The sequence below is a fragment of the Aedes aegypti genome, chromosome 3 (genome assembly GCF_002204515.2).
Source record: "Aedes aegypti strain LVP_AGWG chromosome 3, AaegL5.0 Primary Assembly, whole genome shotgun sequence".
In the NCBI taxonomy this organism is placed as follows: Eukaryota; Metazoa; Arthropoda; class Insecta; order Diptera; family Culicidae; genus Aedes; species Aedes aegypti.
In genome coordinates, this window is record NC_035109.1 from 250011388 (window position 1) to 250027685 (window position 16298).

At 36.0% G+C, this 16298-nt stretch overlaps 1 protein-coding gene across 2 annotated transcripts in view; it reads left to right on the top strand.

Moving 5' to 3' along the window:
* The window catches only part of LOC5570371, a 368473-nt gene that overhangs the window by 164122 nt on the left and 188053 nt on the right, over positions 1-16298 (top strand). The window lies entirely within an intron of this gene.

The following is a 16298-nucleotide window of genomic DNA, read 5'->3' on the forward strand; positions in this document are numbered from 1 at the left end:
AAACATGCTTGATGAATTAATTTCTTCCCGCAAACAAGATCTTCGCATAATTTTCTTCAACTTGGAAATGGTACAGTCCGTTAGTGCTGCAGAAGGGTTTCATTTGGATGTAAAGTTATATACGGGATGAAGACGTCTTGTTAGAGCAAAGCAAAACTGTCAAAAACTGAACATTTCTTCTAATCTAAATGCCAGTCTTGGCACTCTAATCAAGGCATAAAAACACGTTGCGTGGGTTAGGTTTATGATGCCTGTCGGATGTTTTCGGCATCAAAGCGCAATGAACTCTGCGTTAGGTAGTTAAACTAATGTATGCCGTGATGGATTTGTGTATTCTTAGATTTACCTACTTCAGTCTAGAAGGAATTGAGAATGACAGATGCCGAGAGTTTTGTGCAGAAAATGAACAATTCTTGTACTCCATGATGTTGAAGTCATGTAGTATATCATGCTCAATATTTTTATGGTGGTTCTCTTACTTCCTCTCATTTCGTACATGAAATTTAAGATTGTTATTCGAAGTTTCTAATACACTTTTTAGTTTAATACAAGTATAGTCATGTCACCAAGCTGTTTTTAGCGCTGGAGTGTGTTCGAAATTTTAATCCCATACACAGTCGAGCGCGTATCCATAGGATTTTTTTGCCATGGAGAGCTTATGAAATTATTATACAATTTACATGATGTTGTGTAAGAAATATTTTGTTCTCATATATTTATTCATTAAACTTTTGCCATTTTTATATAACTAGTGTGATCCTCAGAGTTAAATATATAAGAGCTATCAAATACACACTAAAATTTCGTCACTGTATTCGACAACCATTCAACTTGATTCCAATATAAGGTACGAGGCCAATCGTCACTCCCTGTGCTCGCGGGTGGTCGGCTGATCCCCAGTTGGCCGAAAAATTGGCAAATAAATACCCATGACAAAGAGAACGAAGCGCACAAAAAAGCACAAGTCCTGCTTTTTGAGATTATTTTACGAATTCTGATGAAATCTCAACAGCTGAGCAGTGTTATAATTTCGATTCACAAAATGCGGTAATTTTATACAGTTTTCGGTAACAACCACCGCAATTTATATTCTTACGAAAATTACGATACCTTGATTTTCTGCACTGTTCACTGTTCAGCTGATGAGATGACTCCACCACAAAATCTATAGACCCCTTGTGTTTTTGACGTTACTTGATGTATTTTTTCTCATTCAGGCTTATTCTGTGAGTTGAAAGAATCGCGACGAGCTGATCTCAAATGGAAGCGAAGTCACCGAAGTCACACAATTATCTTGTTTGACTATTTTCGAATGAAATTGATTATCAATCAAAATCATCGACCTGTAAATTGGCTCCTTTATTTTATGTATAAAAGTGTATTATATGCAAACAATTCAATGTGACTAAATTGTTCTATGCCCAACTAAGCTCCCAGCATTCAAAATTCTTACCTACGGTCAGGCTAAATAAAGGTTCCGTGCACTTAAACTGGAAGTTGCCAACAATGTTTAATTTTCGAAAACTGGGCAACTTTAGTTTTGAAAGAATAATATTTCATGATATTTCCGACCTTGAGCAATAAATATACATAATTACCCTTCAATTTCTACAAAATTAAGTAAAAAATATATGAAAAAGGGCTGAAGAATAAGAACATTTACAAAAATAATCTATCCTCTATAGATACTAGAACATTTATTAATTACGTTGTGAAGCGTGGGTAATAACGATCATATTGATAGATTCGTCATTGTGGAAAGTATGTTTGCTCAAAATAATTTAAAATCACCAACTTGCAAAAATTATAAATCTTCGACATTTGGTAGAAAGACGTCTCGTCGAATATCATTTAGTCGAATGACGTTTAGTCGAAAGTACGTTTGGTCAAACGGACATTTCATCGAATGAACAAAAAGTTTTATTGCAGTAGAAAGCATATAACATTTGGTTGAATTTAAATAGTAGCGGAATTTGGGGCAAGTGTGCCATAGGGGCAAGTGTGCCACCCCTGATTTTTGTAAAAACTACAAACTATATTTTTTATTTGAGCTTTACAATATGTTCCCTTATAGTCCATAATAAAATGGTCAAAATGTGACGCAAATTGCTCTATTTTTCACGTATTTACATAGACTTTTGTGAAAACCATCAAATTTCAGTGATTTTTTATAAGATTTCGTTGTTCCTATATAGCATGGTGAGAGTTAAATTAATACCGAATTTTTCAAACGTACTGTACATTGTGAAGCTATACAAATGTGTAAGTAATTGTGGCATTTGAACGAAAAAAATATTTAGTTTTACATACAAAATCCATTTTGGTTGAAATCTATACTTTTTGGGGCAAGTGTGCCACCTATTTGGTAAACAAAAATGGTTAGGGTGAATTTCATAAAAATGTAAATATCATCAACAAAATCATGATAATGAACTAAAATGAGGCACCAGTAGTTGTTTTTGAAGTGTAGAAGAGGAATAGCGAACATTTTTGCTCCCACTATGATTTTTTTCTCCACATATTCGATAATAACATGGTTTTAGGCGCTTAAGAACTATTTTACTTATTTTCATCAATATTTTACCTTTATTTAGTGCTGATCTAGTGTAATATTATATAGATCCTCCATAATGAAAGAGTAATTCATATATCGCATTGAATGGAGACAAAAATAATGATTTTAGTTATTCGAATTGACTAGTAGAGAGTTCAGCATGTGATGAACCTTGTTATAAAGAATTCCATCATGACGGTAAACCTAAAAATATTTTTAAAATTGTCAATTAGGCTCTGCTTTGTTAGCAATATTAACAGGAAATAATGAAAATTTAATTACAAGTAGAATTACATGGATGTTCATTCGATGGCCGTCTTGCCCCATAAGGGTGGCACACTTGCCCCATAGTGTTGAAAATCAGGGTATTTTGGATGATATTTGAGGAGCTCCAAAACTAATACTTTTTGAAATTATTTTCTTTGAGAATGGCACAGTGCTTATGAAAAGATGTGAAACTAATATCGTGAGGCTGAATTAGCGGATTTTTAAGCTTTAGACAAAGTTAGAGAACAATTTGCTTAAGGTGGCACACTTGCCCCAAATCCCGCTATGGAAACAAAGATTTACGATCGAACTAAATTTTCCTCGAAAGTAGCATTTTGTCACTAATACGCTTTTTGACGCTTGTTCTGCTAGTCGAGATGAGCTGATGTCAAAAGGAAGCAAGCCCTTTTTATTCTTTTCGATCGAAATATTTCTCGGTGTCATCATTGTAACCATTCAAAGCTTCCACCGCAAACTCTGTCATACAGTCGAAGTCATCAACACCGTCAGGAAAGCCAAATATATTCTTAAGGAATGACATATTGCTGGAAGCCTTAATAAACCAATCGACAATTTGTAGAGATAGTTTTAAGTATAGTTTCTGCATTTCAAAATCTCACCAACATCCGAACCATCAAAAAGCAAGATCCCGAGCACTCTCACAGAATGCTATCATTGATGAAAAAGATCAGCAATTCATTATGGAGATGAATGACGTTTTGAAATAATAATAAATACAACAAATTGATATGTTCACATCGTTGGGTAATGAAATAACTTTTCGAGTAGTTTCCTAAAAAATGATGATATTTAAAAAAAAACAATAAAAAAAAATAAAACTTTTGTCAAATATTAGAGTAAGTTGGGGCAAAAGTTCAACCCTAGTGGTATAATCAAAGTTTCCAGGAAAACAATAGCAGATGAAACAGAACAAATACCATACAGCGAACCTTCAACATATTGGCTATAATTTTGCTGAACAACTTTGTGTCAAAATATTAACCCGTTTTTAGTTAAAACAGTTTCAAAATTGATTGTCTTAAATGAACTTTTGCCCCACCGGTGGGGCAAGAGTTCGAATGTAGTGTGGGGAAAAAGTTCGTAGGCTAAAACACAAAATATTAATACTTTTATGACAGGCATATTTTATATCAGCCGTAAACTTATGTTTGCCGAAAAATACACACTAAATTTTCATCAAAAAAATGCCCAAAACAGGGTTAATTGTAATACACCCAAAATAGCAGTAGCACGATCAGGCAAATTTTGCTAAATTTGTAGATAATATGTGGATTTTAGGCAATTTGAAAAATTTTCCGTGAGTATATACATAGGTCGAACTTTTGCCCCGCTATGGGCCAAAAATTGTTTCCAAGCATTTATGCAAAAACTAATACACGTCAAAGCATCCTTATGATTGGCCTAGAAACGCCCTTACATAAAATATTGAAAAATATATTATTTTCATTTGGTTCCATGCATCGAAAATTTGACCAACTATTACAATATTCTCGTCAAAAAACAACAAACAGTCATAACTTTTCCAAATCTCAATCGATTTTTATGATATTTGGAGTGAAAGTCTCTTATTTGAATAGCATTCGAACCACCATGACATTTCTAAGTTCTATTTTGAATTGAGCTAGAAATCTTTAAAAGAAACTCATTTCCCACTCGAACTTTTGCCCCACTTTACTCTATAAAGTTGAAACCATGCATTCCTTTGTACAAAACTTGCATTTCGGTTATATGTCTTTTTTATTGAATGATCATTTTATAAACCATTTGACACTAAGTTTCAGATTACATTTCTTTTCGACCAAACGTCATTCGACCGAATGTCGTCCGATATGTTCTTAAGATTTTCGACCAAATAACATCGACATATTTTTTTGACGAATTTTAGCCAGAATGAGTCGAAAAAATTAAAAGTGGTGCTCAATCTTCGATTTAGATTAAATTTTACACATGTTTTTAGTATGATAGAATAAGTATTTAACCACATCTTTGTCGGTCTTGGGCGAAACTTCTCCAGTTGCCTCGAACGTTTAGGGTCCTCTTCCACTGCGTACCATGTACTTCGTTTTGGTAGAATTAATGGTCAGGCTTATCCTCGCTGTCTCCATCTTCAGAGGCACGAAGGCCTCTTCCACTTAACTGCGATCGATTCAAATTAGGTCTATATCGTCTGCAAAGCCAAGGTGCATGTGCGACCGTGTGATAATAGTGCCATTTCTCTGCTCGCCAGATCTCCTAATAGCACCCTCGAGTGCAATGTTGAACAGTGAATTCGAAAGTGCATCGCCCTGTTTCAACCCGTCTAACGTCACGAACGAGGTTGACACCTCGTCTGCGATCCGAACACTTGATTTCGAACCATCCAGCGTAGCACGTGTCAGCCTAATTAGTTTCGCCGGAAAACCATATTCAGACATTATCTGCCACAGCTCATTTCTTTTCACTGAGTCATACGCCGCCTTGAAATCAATAATCAGATGGTGAGTCTGCAAATTATACTCCCGAAATTTATCCAGGATCATTCGCAAGATAAACCTCTAGTACGTTGTCGAACGGCCCACACGAAAACCAGCTTGGTATTCGCCATCGAAGTACTCCTCGAGTGGTCTCAGTCTGTTGAACAGGATTCGCGATAGAATTTCGCACGCCGAATTCAGCAGGGTAATTCCTCTGTAATTGGCACACTCCAGTCTGTGCCTTTTCTTGAAGATTGTGCGCATGAGACCATCCAACCAGCCGGTAAGCAATTCTTCGTTCTCCCATACCTTCAGAAGTACTCGGTGGATCGACTTTTAAAGCTGCTCACTTCCGTACTTGAGAAGCTCGACCGGGATCTCGTCCTTCCCAGTAGCCTTAAAGTTCTTCAGCTCGCTGATAGCCTTTTTAACCTTTCCTATGGTCGGTGGGTCCACAGCTTGATTGTCATCATCAATGTTCATCCTGTTCCTCGCTACATTTCCATTTTCACCGTTCAACAATTGCTGAAAGTGCTCCTTCCACCTGGCAGCCACTGCCGTTTTATCGGTCAGCAAATTCCATCCTCGATCACTGCACATGGCGGGCACTGGTACGGTATTGTGCCGCGTACCATTGACCGTTGCATAGAATCTCCGCATATTATTCCGGTTCATGCTTTCTTGTTCTTCAGCTACCACACTTTCTTCGTGCTGCCTTTTCTTTCTGTGGTGGATTCGCTTTTTTTAGGTTCTCGCTGCCCTGTACCGCTCTATGTTCTGTCGGGAACCGGCCACAAGCATACGGCTTCTGGCGAAATTCTTCATGTCTGCCACTCTCTGGCACTCTTCATCGAACAAGTCGTTTTGTCTTCGTCGTTGAACAGTGCCAATCACTTCCTGCGTAGTTGTTGTCACAGCTTCATGGATAGGGTCCCAAAGGCTGTAGACGTCTCCAGCAACGGCTTCCCAACTGCTCGTCTAGCTGCTGGCGGTACTGTGTAGCTACCCCGTCAGTCGACAAGCGTTGTATATTGAAGCGCAGCGTTGTCTGACGAACAAAATATACACTGAGAAAATATCATGAAAAATTAAAAAAAAAAAATTAATTTCAAGAACTTTTGTGGGGAACAGATGCTTGGGACAAAATTTCATGATGGATACTGATTTGAAATATTTTTTTTCTAAAAGCTACTTTTGATGGATTTTCAAAATTTTGAGTTTTGTCAAAATAAAAACGTTTTGATTACACAATAAGAATCACGATTATTTCACTAGAAGTAGCCATTTTCGAGTTATTACTAGTTTTTCGTCGTCAAACGACAAATTCATCATTGAGTTACTGGGTCTTCCCGTGTTGTCCGTTGCCTTATGTTCCTGATGGTTCAGTCTGTACAGCCTTTGGCTGAAGACGGTGTAAATTGTCTTTATGCGAAAAGTATGATTTAAATAATAAAATTAGCAATTTTCATCAGTTATTCGCGATTCTCCATCAAGAGTCAGTAGAGCGAAATATGGTCTATACTCTCGAAAACTTTTGATTCTTGATGGAGAATCGTGAATAATGAATGAAAATGGTCTATATTATTTTGTATTTCAAATTATTTTGCATTAAACTTGAAATAACTCCAACATGACTGCTTCTCAAGAGATGATCATGATAATGATTATGCTTTAGAATGATTCCAAGTTTCTTATTTTATCATCAAAACGTATTTATCTTCATAAAAACAACACAAATTTAGAGATCGACCCAAAGTTTATAAAAACAATTCATTATCATGAAACCTTGTTTCAAACATCTGTTTCCTACCATGATTATATCGTAAAAATTTAAAAAAGATTAAAAATGAGATTTTCATGTAATTTAAAATTTTAGTTTTACATTCAAATTTTCATTGGTGAAAAAATATTTTTAATGTGTATATTTTTCTTCTTCTTTAACAACGGTTCAATACTACTTTCCCGTAGAACAAGTCAACATTTTCGGTACTAGATTTTTTTTTCAATAAATTGCAAGCAAAAACTCAGAGACTATCTATTATCTATTTATCTATTTATTAATGGAAAACTTTTATTCTATCGGAAACACGTGAAAATTAGACAGGGTTGGTAATCTAATGGCTACCGCTTCTGCTTCATAAACAGAAAATCATAGGTTCAAGTCCAAACCCGTCCCTTGAATCGTATTTCGTAGTTGCATCTTTCACTTGCATCTATGTTCCACTTTCAATCTGTCAAACTTGATCTATTCATTCATAGCATTTGCTTGATAGATATAGACATAGACAGTCTGCTCACCAAAAAGCAAGCCTCTCTGGCATAAAATTGCCACCCTTACACCTTACCACATGAACTGGCGTAGATGCAGAGGTATATTCGGTCTGCAGTGGGCCAGTTCTAATGCATCATAAATTCCTACCCCTTCCCCTCATTGGTCTACATTCTGGCGTGGTAGGCACTATTGTTGCCTAAAACTAGAAGATCACCAGAACTTATGAACTAAGGGTGGCTGTTACTCCCAAGCAGTCATCTGGTTGGATTCTTGTGTAAGTGCAGCTGATCTGGCGATACTAAAGTAGCAACCACGGACAGCCAATCAAGCTCTCATACTGGAAGCATGTGCAAACTTTACTGCAAATCAGAAATGGTCGAGTTCTGTGACTGACCGATTGGACATGGAATTAATCTTTAGCTTAATTTAAAGGTACTATGTAGGTTTTACATAGTTTTTATTTTATTTTTTTGCGAGATGATTTGTGGCTCGAACTTTGACCTCCTATGAAGCTTAAATTGTTTCCAAACCTTTATGCAAAAAATATACAGCTCAAAGGATCTGGCAAGGGTAAGGGTAATACCTGGTAAGGGGTAAGTCTTCACATAAAAAATCTAACAATATCATCATAATAATTTTGCTCCATGCAATGAAAATTCGACCAAAAATTTATATTTTATCGTCTGAAAACTATAATCGCTATAACTTTCCCAAATCACAATCAATTTCTATGATGTTTGGAATGAAAATCCCTCACTTGGATAGCTTTTGAACCACCATTACATTTATAACATTAGTTTTGAATAGAGCTAGAAATATGAAAAATAATCTTTTGTCCCATTTCAGCTTCGATCGATCCGAATGAACTAAATTGGAGGTTTTTGTAGTTTTATGATTATGGACCAATTTACTCCAAATGTGAATTTGAATGTTTTGAAAAATATTTTCTTTCTTGTTACTATGAAGATATTTTAAAAATTTTGCATCAAGAGATGTTGCTCATCTGTCCGTTAATTATGTAAGATAATTTTTAGAGTTTTGCTTGCCTCTCCTCTCATGGTAAGGTTTTTTGTGTAAATATTAAAAATACATTGTATGATGCGTAAGATATCTCAGACTCCCTCTGCTCATAACCTTTTACTTAATTAATAGACGGCCCCTTACTAAGAAACTGCTCAGAACAAATCTTATCGCTAGCATAGACGATTAAAAGCGCTATTCAAATCGGTAAAATAAAACACAAACCTTGTTGTATTATGAAACAACATAGTTCAACTGCCATCAAAAGATAGGAATCAAGCATTAATTATGCAACATTTCAAGAAGGAGAAGGCGACTGTCATCAGGAGCGGAATGTCATACGCTATTTAAAGAGGATCCATACTATAGGAACATCTCTTCTTTGCTTCGTTTGTAATTTATCCAAAATACCCCAATGTATCCATGTACAAAAATATATGATCCCAATTACTCAACAGATGTTCTTGGATTCATATGCATCTTACTGTTGTCATGTGAATTGACACCATTTGGAAAAAGCCTCAATGACAATGGTAATTTACAAGTTATTTCTACCCAATACCGTCTTCAATACCACCCAAACGATCTCGAAAACTGCACAGAAGCAAGGTAAAGTGTGCGGATCCTTCGCAATCATCCTTTGACTTGCGTATTTGCCATTTTTCTGCGTTTCGCCCGCCACCCCCTGGCAAAACCGCTCGACGGTTTGCTCAACTCTCGCATTTATGTTAATGGAATAAGTGCGCATGCTCCACCACATCCTCCAATGAAATGTTTTACAGTTGCTGATTCTCTTTCCCAACAACGCCTCCGCAGCCATTGATTGAAGGCTACGAAACAAAACAACGCAGACAGTAGGGGAAGACGGGTTCATATGCGCTCCCCAACGAAAACTTAGTTTTAACTATAAATTTTGTCAAAAACTCTTTCTAATTTAGTATCCAGAGAAGTAGCATAAATAAGCTCGCAATGTTTTAAGAGTCATTGGATTCAGGCAATAATATCTAGGAAATAAAATTTAAAAATAAAACCATAGTCAATGAATTTCAAAACAGCGGGTTAAAGCGCACCAGTTTCAAACGGATTATTTGTTAGAAAAATCCAGCTATATTACAAATTCTTATGTAGGATATTTTACAGTTGTATGTCAGTTTAGGTTTTGCGGCATAATGTGAATTTCACGCAAGAATTTCTGAGCAACAATTAAGATTGGCGTATTTTACCCCACGTCGGTTTCCAAAATCGTTCTTGAATTTTTCGATGTGGAAATTGGGAAATGTTTCTTCCTGAGAGACTTTAAAATTTTAACGATTGATAGAAATATCGTATGAAATGATCAAATTTGACTAAATTACGTTTTAACTTGAAGATACTGATTGCGATGCCGCGTTTCAACTCGGCAGCGCATTTTACACCTAATTACCCTAACACTTGGTCGCTTCAGCAAACTTCAAACGGAACAGGAGAGGAGTGGCAACCATTTCGCGACTTGCAACGTTCGCCCGGAATCAGCTGCCAACATCTTGCGCAGTCTTATCATCATCCATCCCCTACAAGCAGGGCAAAAGCTCAGACAGGAAGTATCAGCATAAGATGAATAATGATGGGAGCGTGGAGCCTCAATGCTAGTACTTGACTTTTGCACAGATCAGGTGAGGCTGCTGGGAGAAATGTGGAAAATAATACAATAACTCATTTTTACCGTCCGACGAGCCAGTGGATATCGCGGTTCCGTCATGATGGCTAACGGAGCTTGAAATTGACCTGGCAATAGGTGTCAAATTATAACGGTTTGCCACCAATGGAATTGAGATGTGAAGTAAGTGCGATGTTATGCACCGAGCGATTTTGAGATGTTTCGGAATGATTATATATTCATAATTAGAAACTTCACGGAAACATGCCACGGTTGATAACATGCAAATGTGAGGCAAAGATGGCAAAGTGGATATTTACCATTCATTCGATATGCATCATATACGTGAATTGAATGAAACAAGCAATCAAATAACAACCGTTAAACAGGCATCGTGTGCCTATACAGCTGTAGTGATAAATGCGCAACTATTCAGCAAGACCATGCTGATGGTCGTTAGTTCGAATCCTGCCGAGGTTTTTTCGGGATATATGTAAATTTTCTCATCTTCCCAGGGCATAGAGTTGGAGTATCTTCGTATTTGCATACGATATACAAATGAAAAAAAAGATTAGTCGGTTTCCATAATTTTCAGCCGATGTCAATAAAATTTTGACAATGTTATTCGGTTCCGAATTTATACGGATGTAATGCATATTGAGTAATTGTATGCAACATAGAGCCATTTATATGTACTTTATGAATATCTTAGAGCCAATTCAGGGACCCTGCTGGAAAAGGACATAAATCTGATTATTCAATATCATATATGGGGAGATTCCCCAGTACCGGACACTTAACCCGAGCAAAGTCGAATAACAACCGCATAACATAGTGATAACAAGATGTACAGCATGATTTCATTTTGTTATTTTCTGTTATCTATACGAAGACTCTTGTTATCAACAAATTTTGAGCTGTCAGATCGAGGATGCCACCGACGGGTGAATGACGTCAAATGTTTGTGATCATAATTCGATCTTCATAACTAATTGATAACATAATGAGTTATCAATGAGGGAAATTGACTGGATAACAAAACTTGTTATCAATGTGTTTCAAATGATAACACAATGAGATATTTATGTGATATCTTTAGTATAAACTTTTGTTATCACGTTTGTTATGTTGCCTGCTTATTCAACCAAAATGATAACAAACTATGTTATCAAATGCTTGTTATCGGATAACAAAACTTGTTATCATTTTGTTACCCAACTTTGCTCGGGAAGCTACTAAATTCATAATAAAATAATATTTGTTTTATGTGATCCTGTTTCCAATTTATAATAAATATTGTCGGTTTATAGCAAACATAAATATATTTGAAAATATAAATATGAATTTAAACATTACAATTGGACAATGTACCAAATTAGACAAACATAAAAGGCGACTCCTAATACCGGACACAATCTGGAAATGGTGTAATTTCTGTAAATTTGTGCATTATAGAATGTTTTTACTCCAGGAATAGTATTTCATAGTCAATTGAATGCAGTTGCAGCATTTACAAGAAAAATTTGCGTTTTTCTTAGTTTGCACTCTCTATAATAGCTTTCTTTTCTTCTTACAAACCATCTTGATTGAACTTTGACTTCTTAATATTTCAGATTGTCCGGTATTGGGTGCTGTCCAGTACTAGGGGATTTTTCCCTAATGCGACACATCAATCTTCAAGATTTTTCACCGGGAGTATACTGCCCATATTCGCATAGCAGTCCCATGTTCTATGGGATTTTCTTTAAACAGTTCCTATGTATGCGTATCAAGTAATTTTTTGCAACATATGGTCATTTACAAAGAGTATACCCCATTAGGCATAATGGACGTTAGGCATAAAAAGACATTAGGCATAATGCACGTTTAACATAAAAACACTCGTGAAACTCGTCTTATATTGAAAATTGTTCGGGTCCATTTACGAATTTCATTACGCTGATGGGGGTGCGTGGGTGTCCTTAAGATGTAACAGCTTAGAAAAAAAGGGTCAAAATGCATACAAAAAGCGTTACGTTCATGACTGTTTTCGGTGTTATGGAAGAAGATTGTAGTCATGGTCATTGTTATCATTCTAAACTCCACCTCAATCCGTTTTTGTAAGTATCTATTCATATTTGCAATGTACAATCAACGTGTTATTCTTTTTAAAGATGTATATTTTAGTGAGTATTTGACAGGTTTCGTCATATTTTTTTATATAACTGCGTTAATTCTAATGGTGGACAATCTTCTATATAAATATTAGTACTTATAATGCAAATGATTACAAATGAAGATAATAATCAAAAATCAATTCAAGAATTTATGTTCTGATTGGTGACATTATCTTTAACAATAATTTTCTGGCAGTGTGACAACCATCTTCTTGGCGTTACATCCCCACTCCGAGTCTGCTCATCATTTAGTTAAGGTAGAACAGTTCCTTTCCCTCTTCTACAAACAATATTCGATGTTTTTCAATCAATTTTGATCAGCCGCATATGAAGTATTACCGAAAGCACCTAAAAAATATTAGAAATTCATTGAGTTTAAAAAGTAAAATTTGATTAGGCATTTATTTTGGATTCACAAGTGAAACTGAAATGTAAGATAGCACAGTATTCAGCATTAAGCATGGCGTGCATCCAGGGTCAATAAAGTAGTCCCGATTTTATTGCATAGAGCTTCTACAACTTATCTGATTCCTAAGTGTTCCACATAATCATTCAACAGAAATTCGAAACGTAAATTGTTGATGCAAATATTACACCTACAATTAACTAACTATAAGAGCAGCTATAATTCAAATAATAGAATATTAATGGAAGAAGGTAATTTGTTTAACAGCCTTTTCCTCCAGTCATGAAATTAACCGTAAAAGTATAAAGAATAACTTATGATTCAAAGAAGGGAAAATGTTTTATGGAGATATTAAGAGCAACAATTACATTAATTATTGAAAAAGTATGTCTCGCAAAAAGCAGCAACAAGAAGAAAAAGTTTCTGATAAAAACGTTAGCAGCACTAACTCTAATAATTTTGTTGACATTATAACTATTAGGAACAGAATTCAATTTAAAGAAGAGATAATCTCTGATGAAAAAATTGCTTCACATATGGAGTAGTGTTTGATCTGTTGAATCTGTTGCATGCTCCTTTGAGGGCGAGCGACGGAGTCCGGATCAATTGTGTCCGTTTCGCGGTTTTTCGGAAGAAAAAAAAACTAAAACAAAGTGTGCGGGTGACAAAAAAGAGAATCGACGCGTCAGTAGTGTTTGATCTGTTGCGTGCTCCTTTGAGGGCGAGCGACGGAGTCCGGATCAATTGTGTCCGTTTCGCGGTTTTTCGGAAGAAAAAAAAACGAAAACAAAGTGTGCGGGTGAAAAAAAAAGAATCGACGCGTCAGTAGTGTTTGATCTGTTGAATCTGTTGCATGCTCCTTTGAGGGCGAGCGACAGAATTCGGAGCGTGTCCGGTTCGCATAGTAACCACACTATCGGTATCGATCATCCGTGTATATGTTCACGTATTCATTTAAAATTTTATCTTTATCGTTTACCAAAACGAATCCTTTCCCATATCCAAACTCCCAATGTTTTCTTGTGGAAGTGCAGAGGACTCCTCGGCTTCCATAAAGCAAGTAACACGTCAACATTTCCCTCCCATTCCCAAATTGACCTGCATTCGGACGCAGCCGGCGCCGGTATTGTTTATTATAATAATGAGAGCACCAGTACTTATACATTGAAGATGCTACTGATCCTGAGTAGCATCTGTTGGTTCCCTGTGTAAGTACAGCTGTTCTTACAATAACGGAGTAGCATCTGCGGTCGGTCAATCATGCTCATGCTCATGCTCAAAAAATTGCTTCACATATGTGTACAATCGAATTTGAAAGATGAACAGAAGTCCATGGACAGCATCGTTTTTATTCTTGGCATTATGCCCCTACATGAATTCTTCACTTAGTGTTCTAGGAGCACTTTCCACAGTTATTAACTAAAACACGGTGCCTCGACAGACCGTTATTATGAAAAAAAAAATTCTTAAATTTTGAGTACAGCTTTCAATTCCTGAGGTTATTCTGCACCTCTGAGACAATTTTTAAAAAATCCTCGAGAATTTAGAGAAATCTTGATTTGAAATTTTTGATTAAAAAATACAATATAAATCATATTAAAAAGACGTTAATAGGTCGTATGAATAAACTGAGCAAAAGCTTTTACTTTACTCAAATCCATCTGTCAAATCATTTTGTTGAGCATTTACTCAAGTTGGTATGATAAAACTGAGCATTTGAGCATTTACTTTTCGAACATCCAAATTCGTATGAATAAAGCGATAAAAGCTGAGTAATTGCTCAGAAAATCCTGAGTCACCTACTGACCATGCTCAGATGGAAGAAAACGCGAAAGTTATGTTTAAAATTGTAAAAAATAATGATGTACTCGGACGCTTTCATTATTTTACCGATATCTCAGATAGTAGCTGACATGAAACCCTCTTAAAAATCCATTTTTAAATCGATTTTTGCTCTTTTTTGTAGGTATGGCCATTCTGGACACAAGGGCACCTGGAACCTATGTCGGAAGCAACTAGTGCTTATCATATTCAGAAGTTCATAAGCATGTATGGTGCGACGGTTCAAATTTCACGATTTTTCATTTCGATTTAAAGAGCATCAAGAGTACCAATAATTAGATTAGCATTTTTTGGCTGAATTTGGCCGGAACATTCCGAAACCAGTTTCGATAGTGTGTTATGAGGACATTTTCAGACCATCATATACAGTCGACTCTCCACTTCTCGATGTTCTACATCTCGATATCTCTCCCTATGTCGATGACTTTTCCGGTCCCTTCACTCTGCATACATTTTCACTCTCCATATCTCGATATCCTCCATATCTCGATATCTCCCTATCTCGATGTAATTTTCGTTCCCAATTTTCTCTCCGTATGTCGATATGCTCATTATCAAAGGTTACTAGACTAAATTTTAGAGATTCAAAACAATTTGCGAAGACGAAATGACATCTGTTTGTTTTTAATTTTCCTAGTAACGGAGTGATTTTCAATCTAGTATTCGTTAAAAATTTGTTCTATGTCTCGATCTCTCCCTATCTCGATGGTCCCTTTGATATCGAGATGTGGAGAGGCGACTGTAGATCCATCATGCGACAGTTCAAAAGGCATGATTTTTTACCCACACCCAAATAGACACCATACGAAATACTAAACAAAAAAAATCCTTCTTCTTATTTCTGGCGTTACGTCCCAACCGGAACAGAGCCTGCATTTCAGCTGTTCTTATGAGCACTTTTTACAGTTATTTACTGAGAGTTTTCTTTGCCAATTGATTATTTTTGCATGTGAATATCATGGCAGATACGAAGATACTCTACGCTTTGGGAACTAAAAAAAAACAACCTGAAAACACCTTTGACCGATGGGATTTGAACCTATGAACGACCCTCAGCTTGGTTTTGTGGAATAGTTACGCCTTTATTGCTACGGATATTTGGGCCTCCCATACAAAAAAAATATCCAAATACTAGAAACCACTTCCGTTGTGGCCAAATTAATGAAATTTAAAAATTTTATGAATTATAATCAGTCATAAATTATGATTTTTTACCTGAAAAGAGGTTTTATCGCTGACAAATTTAAATTTTCGACCACAATCGCAATTTTGAGATCACTTCAAATGGGGGTCTAAGAAATTCTTCAGGAATTCCTTCAATACAAAGTGCAGAGATTCTTACAAGAATTCCTCCCGAAATAAAATTTATAGTTTTCCAGAGACTCTTTCAGAATTTGCCCAGGAATTACGTCTAGAATTCCTCCAGGGATTTTCTCAGAAATTCATCGAAGATAATCTCTTCAGTAATCAGTACTGCAATTTCTCAGGGGATTCAACTAGATATTTCACCCGAGATTCCTTTAACCGTAAACAGATTTTTGACTAGTTCCGATAAGGCATAAGGCAATTCCTGCAGGAATGCTGCAAGAATTTCTTTCAGGGATACCTCGTGGATTATTCTAGGAATTTCTCCACATATTTCGTTCATGTAGAAATGCCTCCAGTGATTTT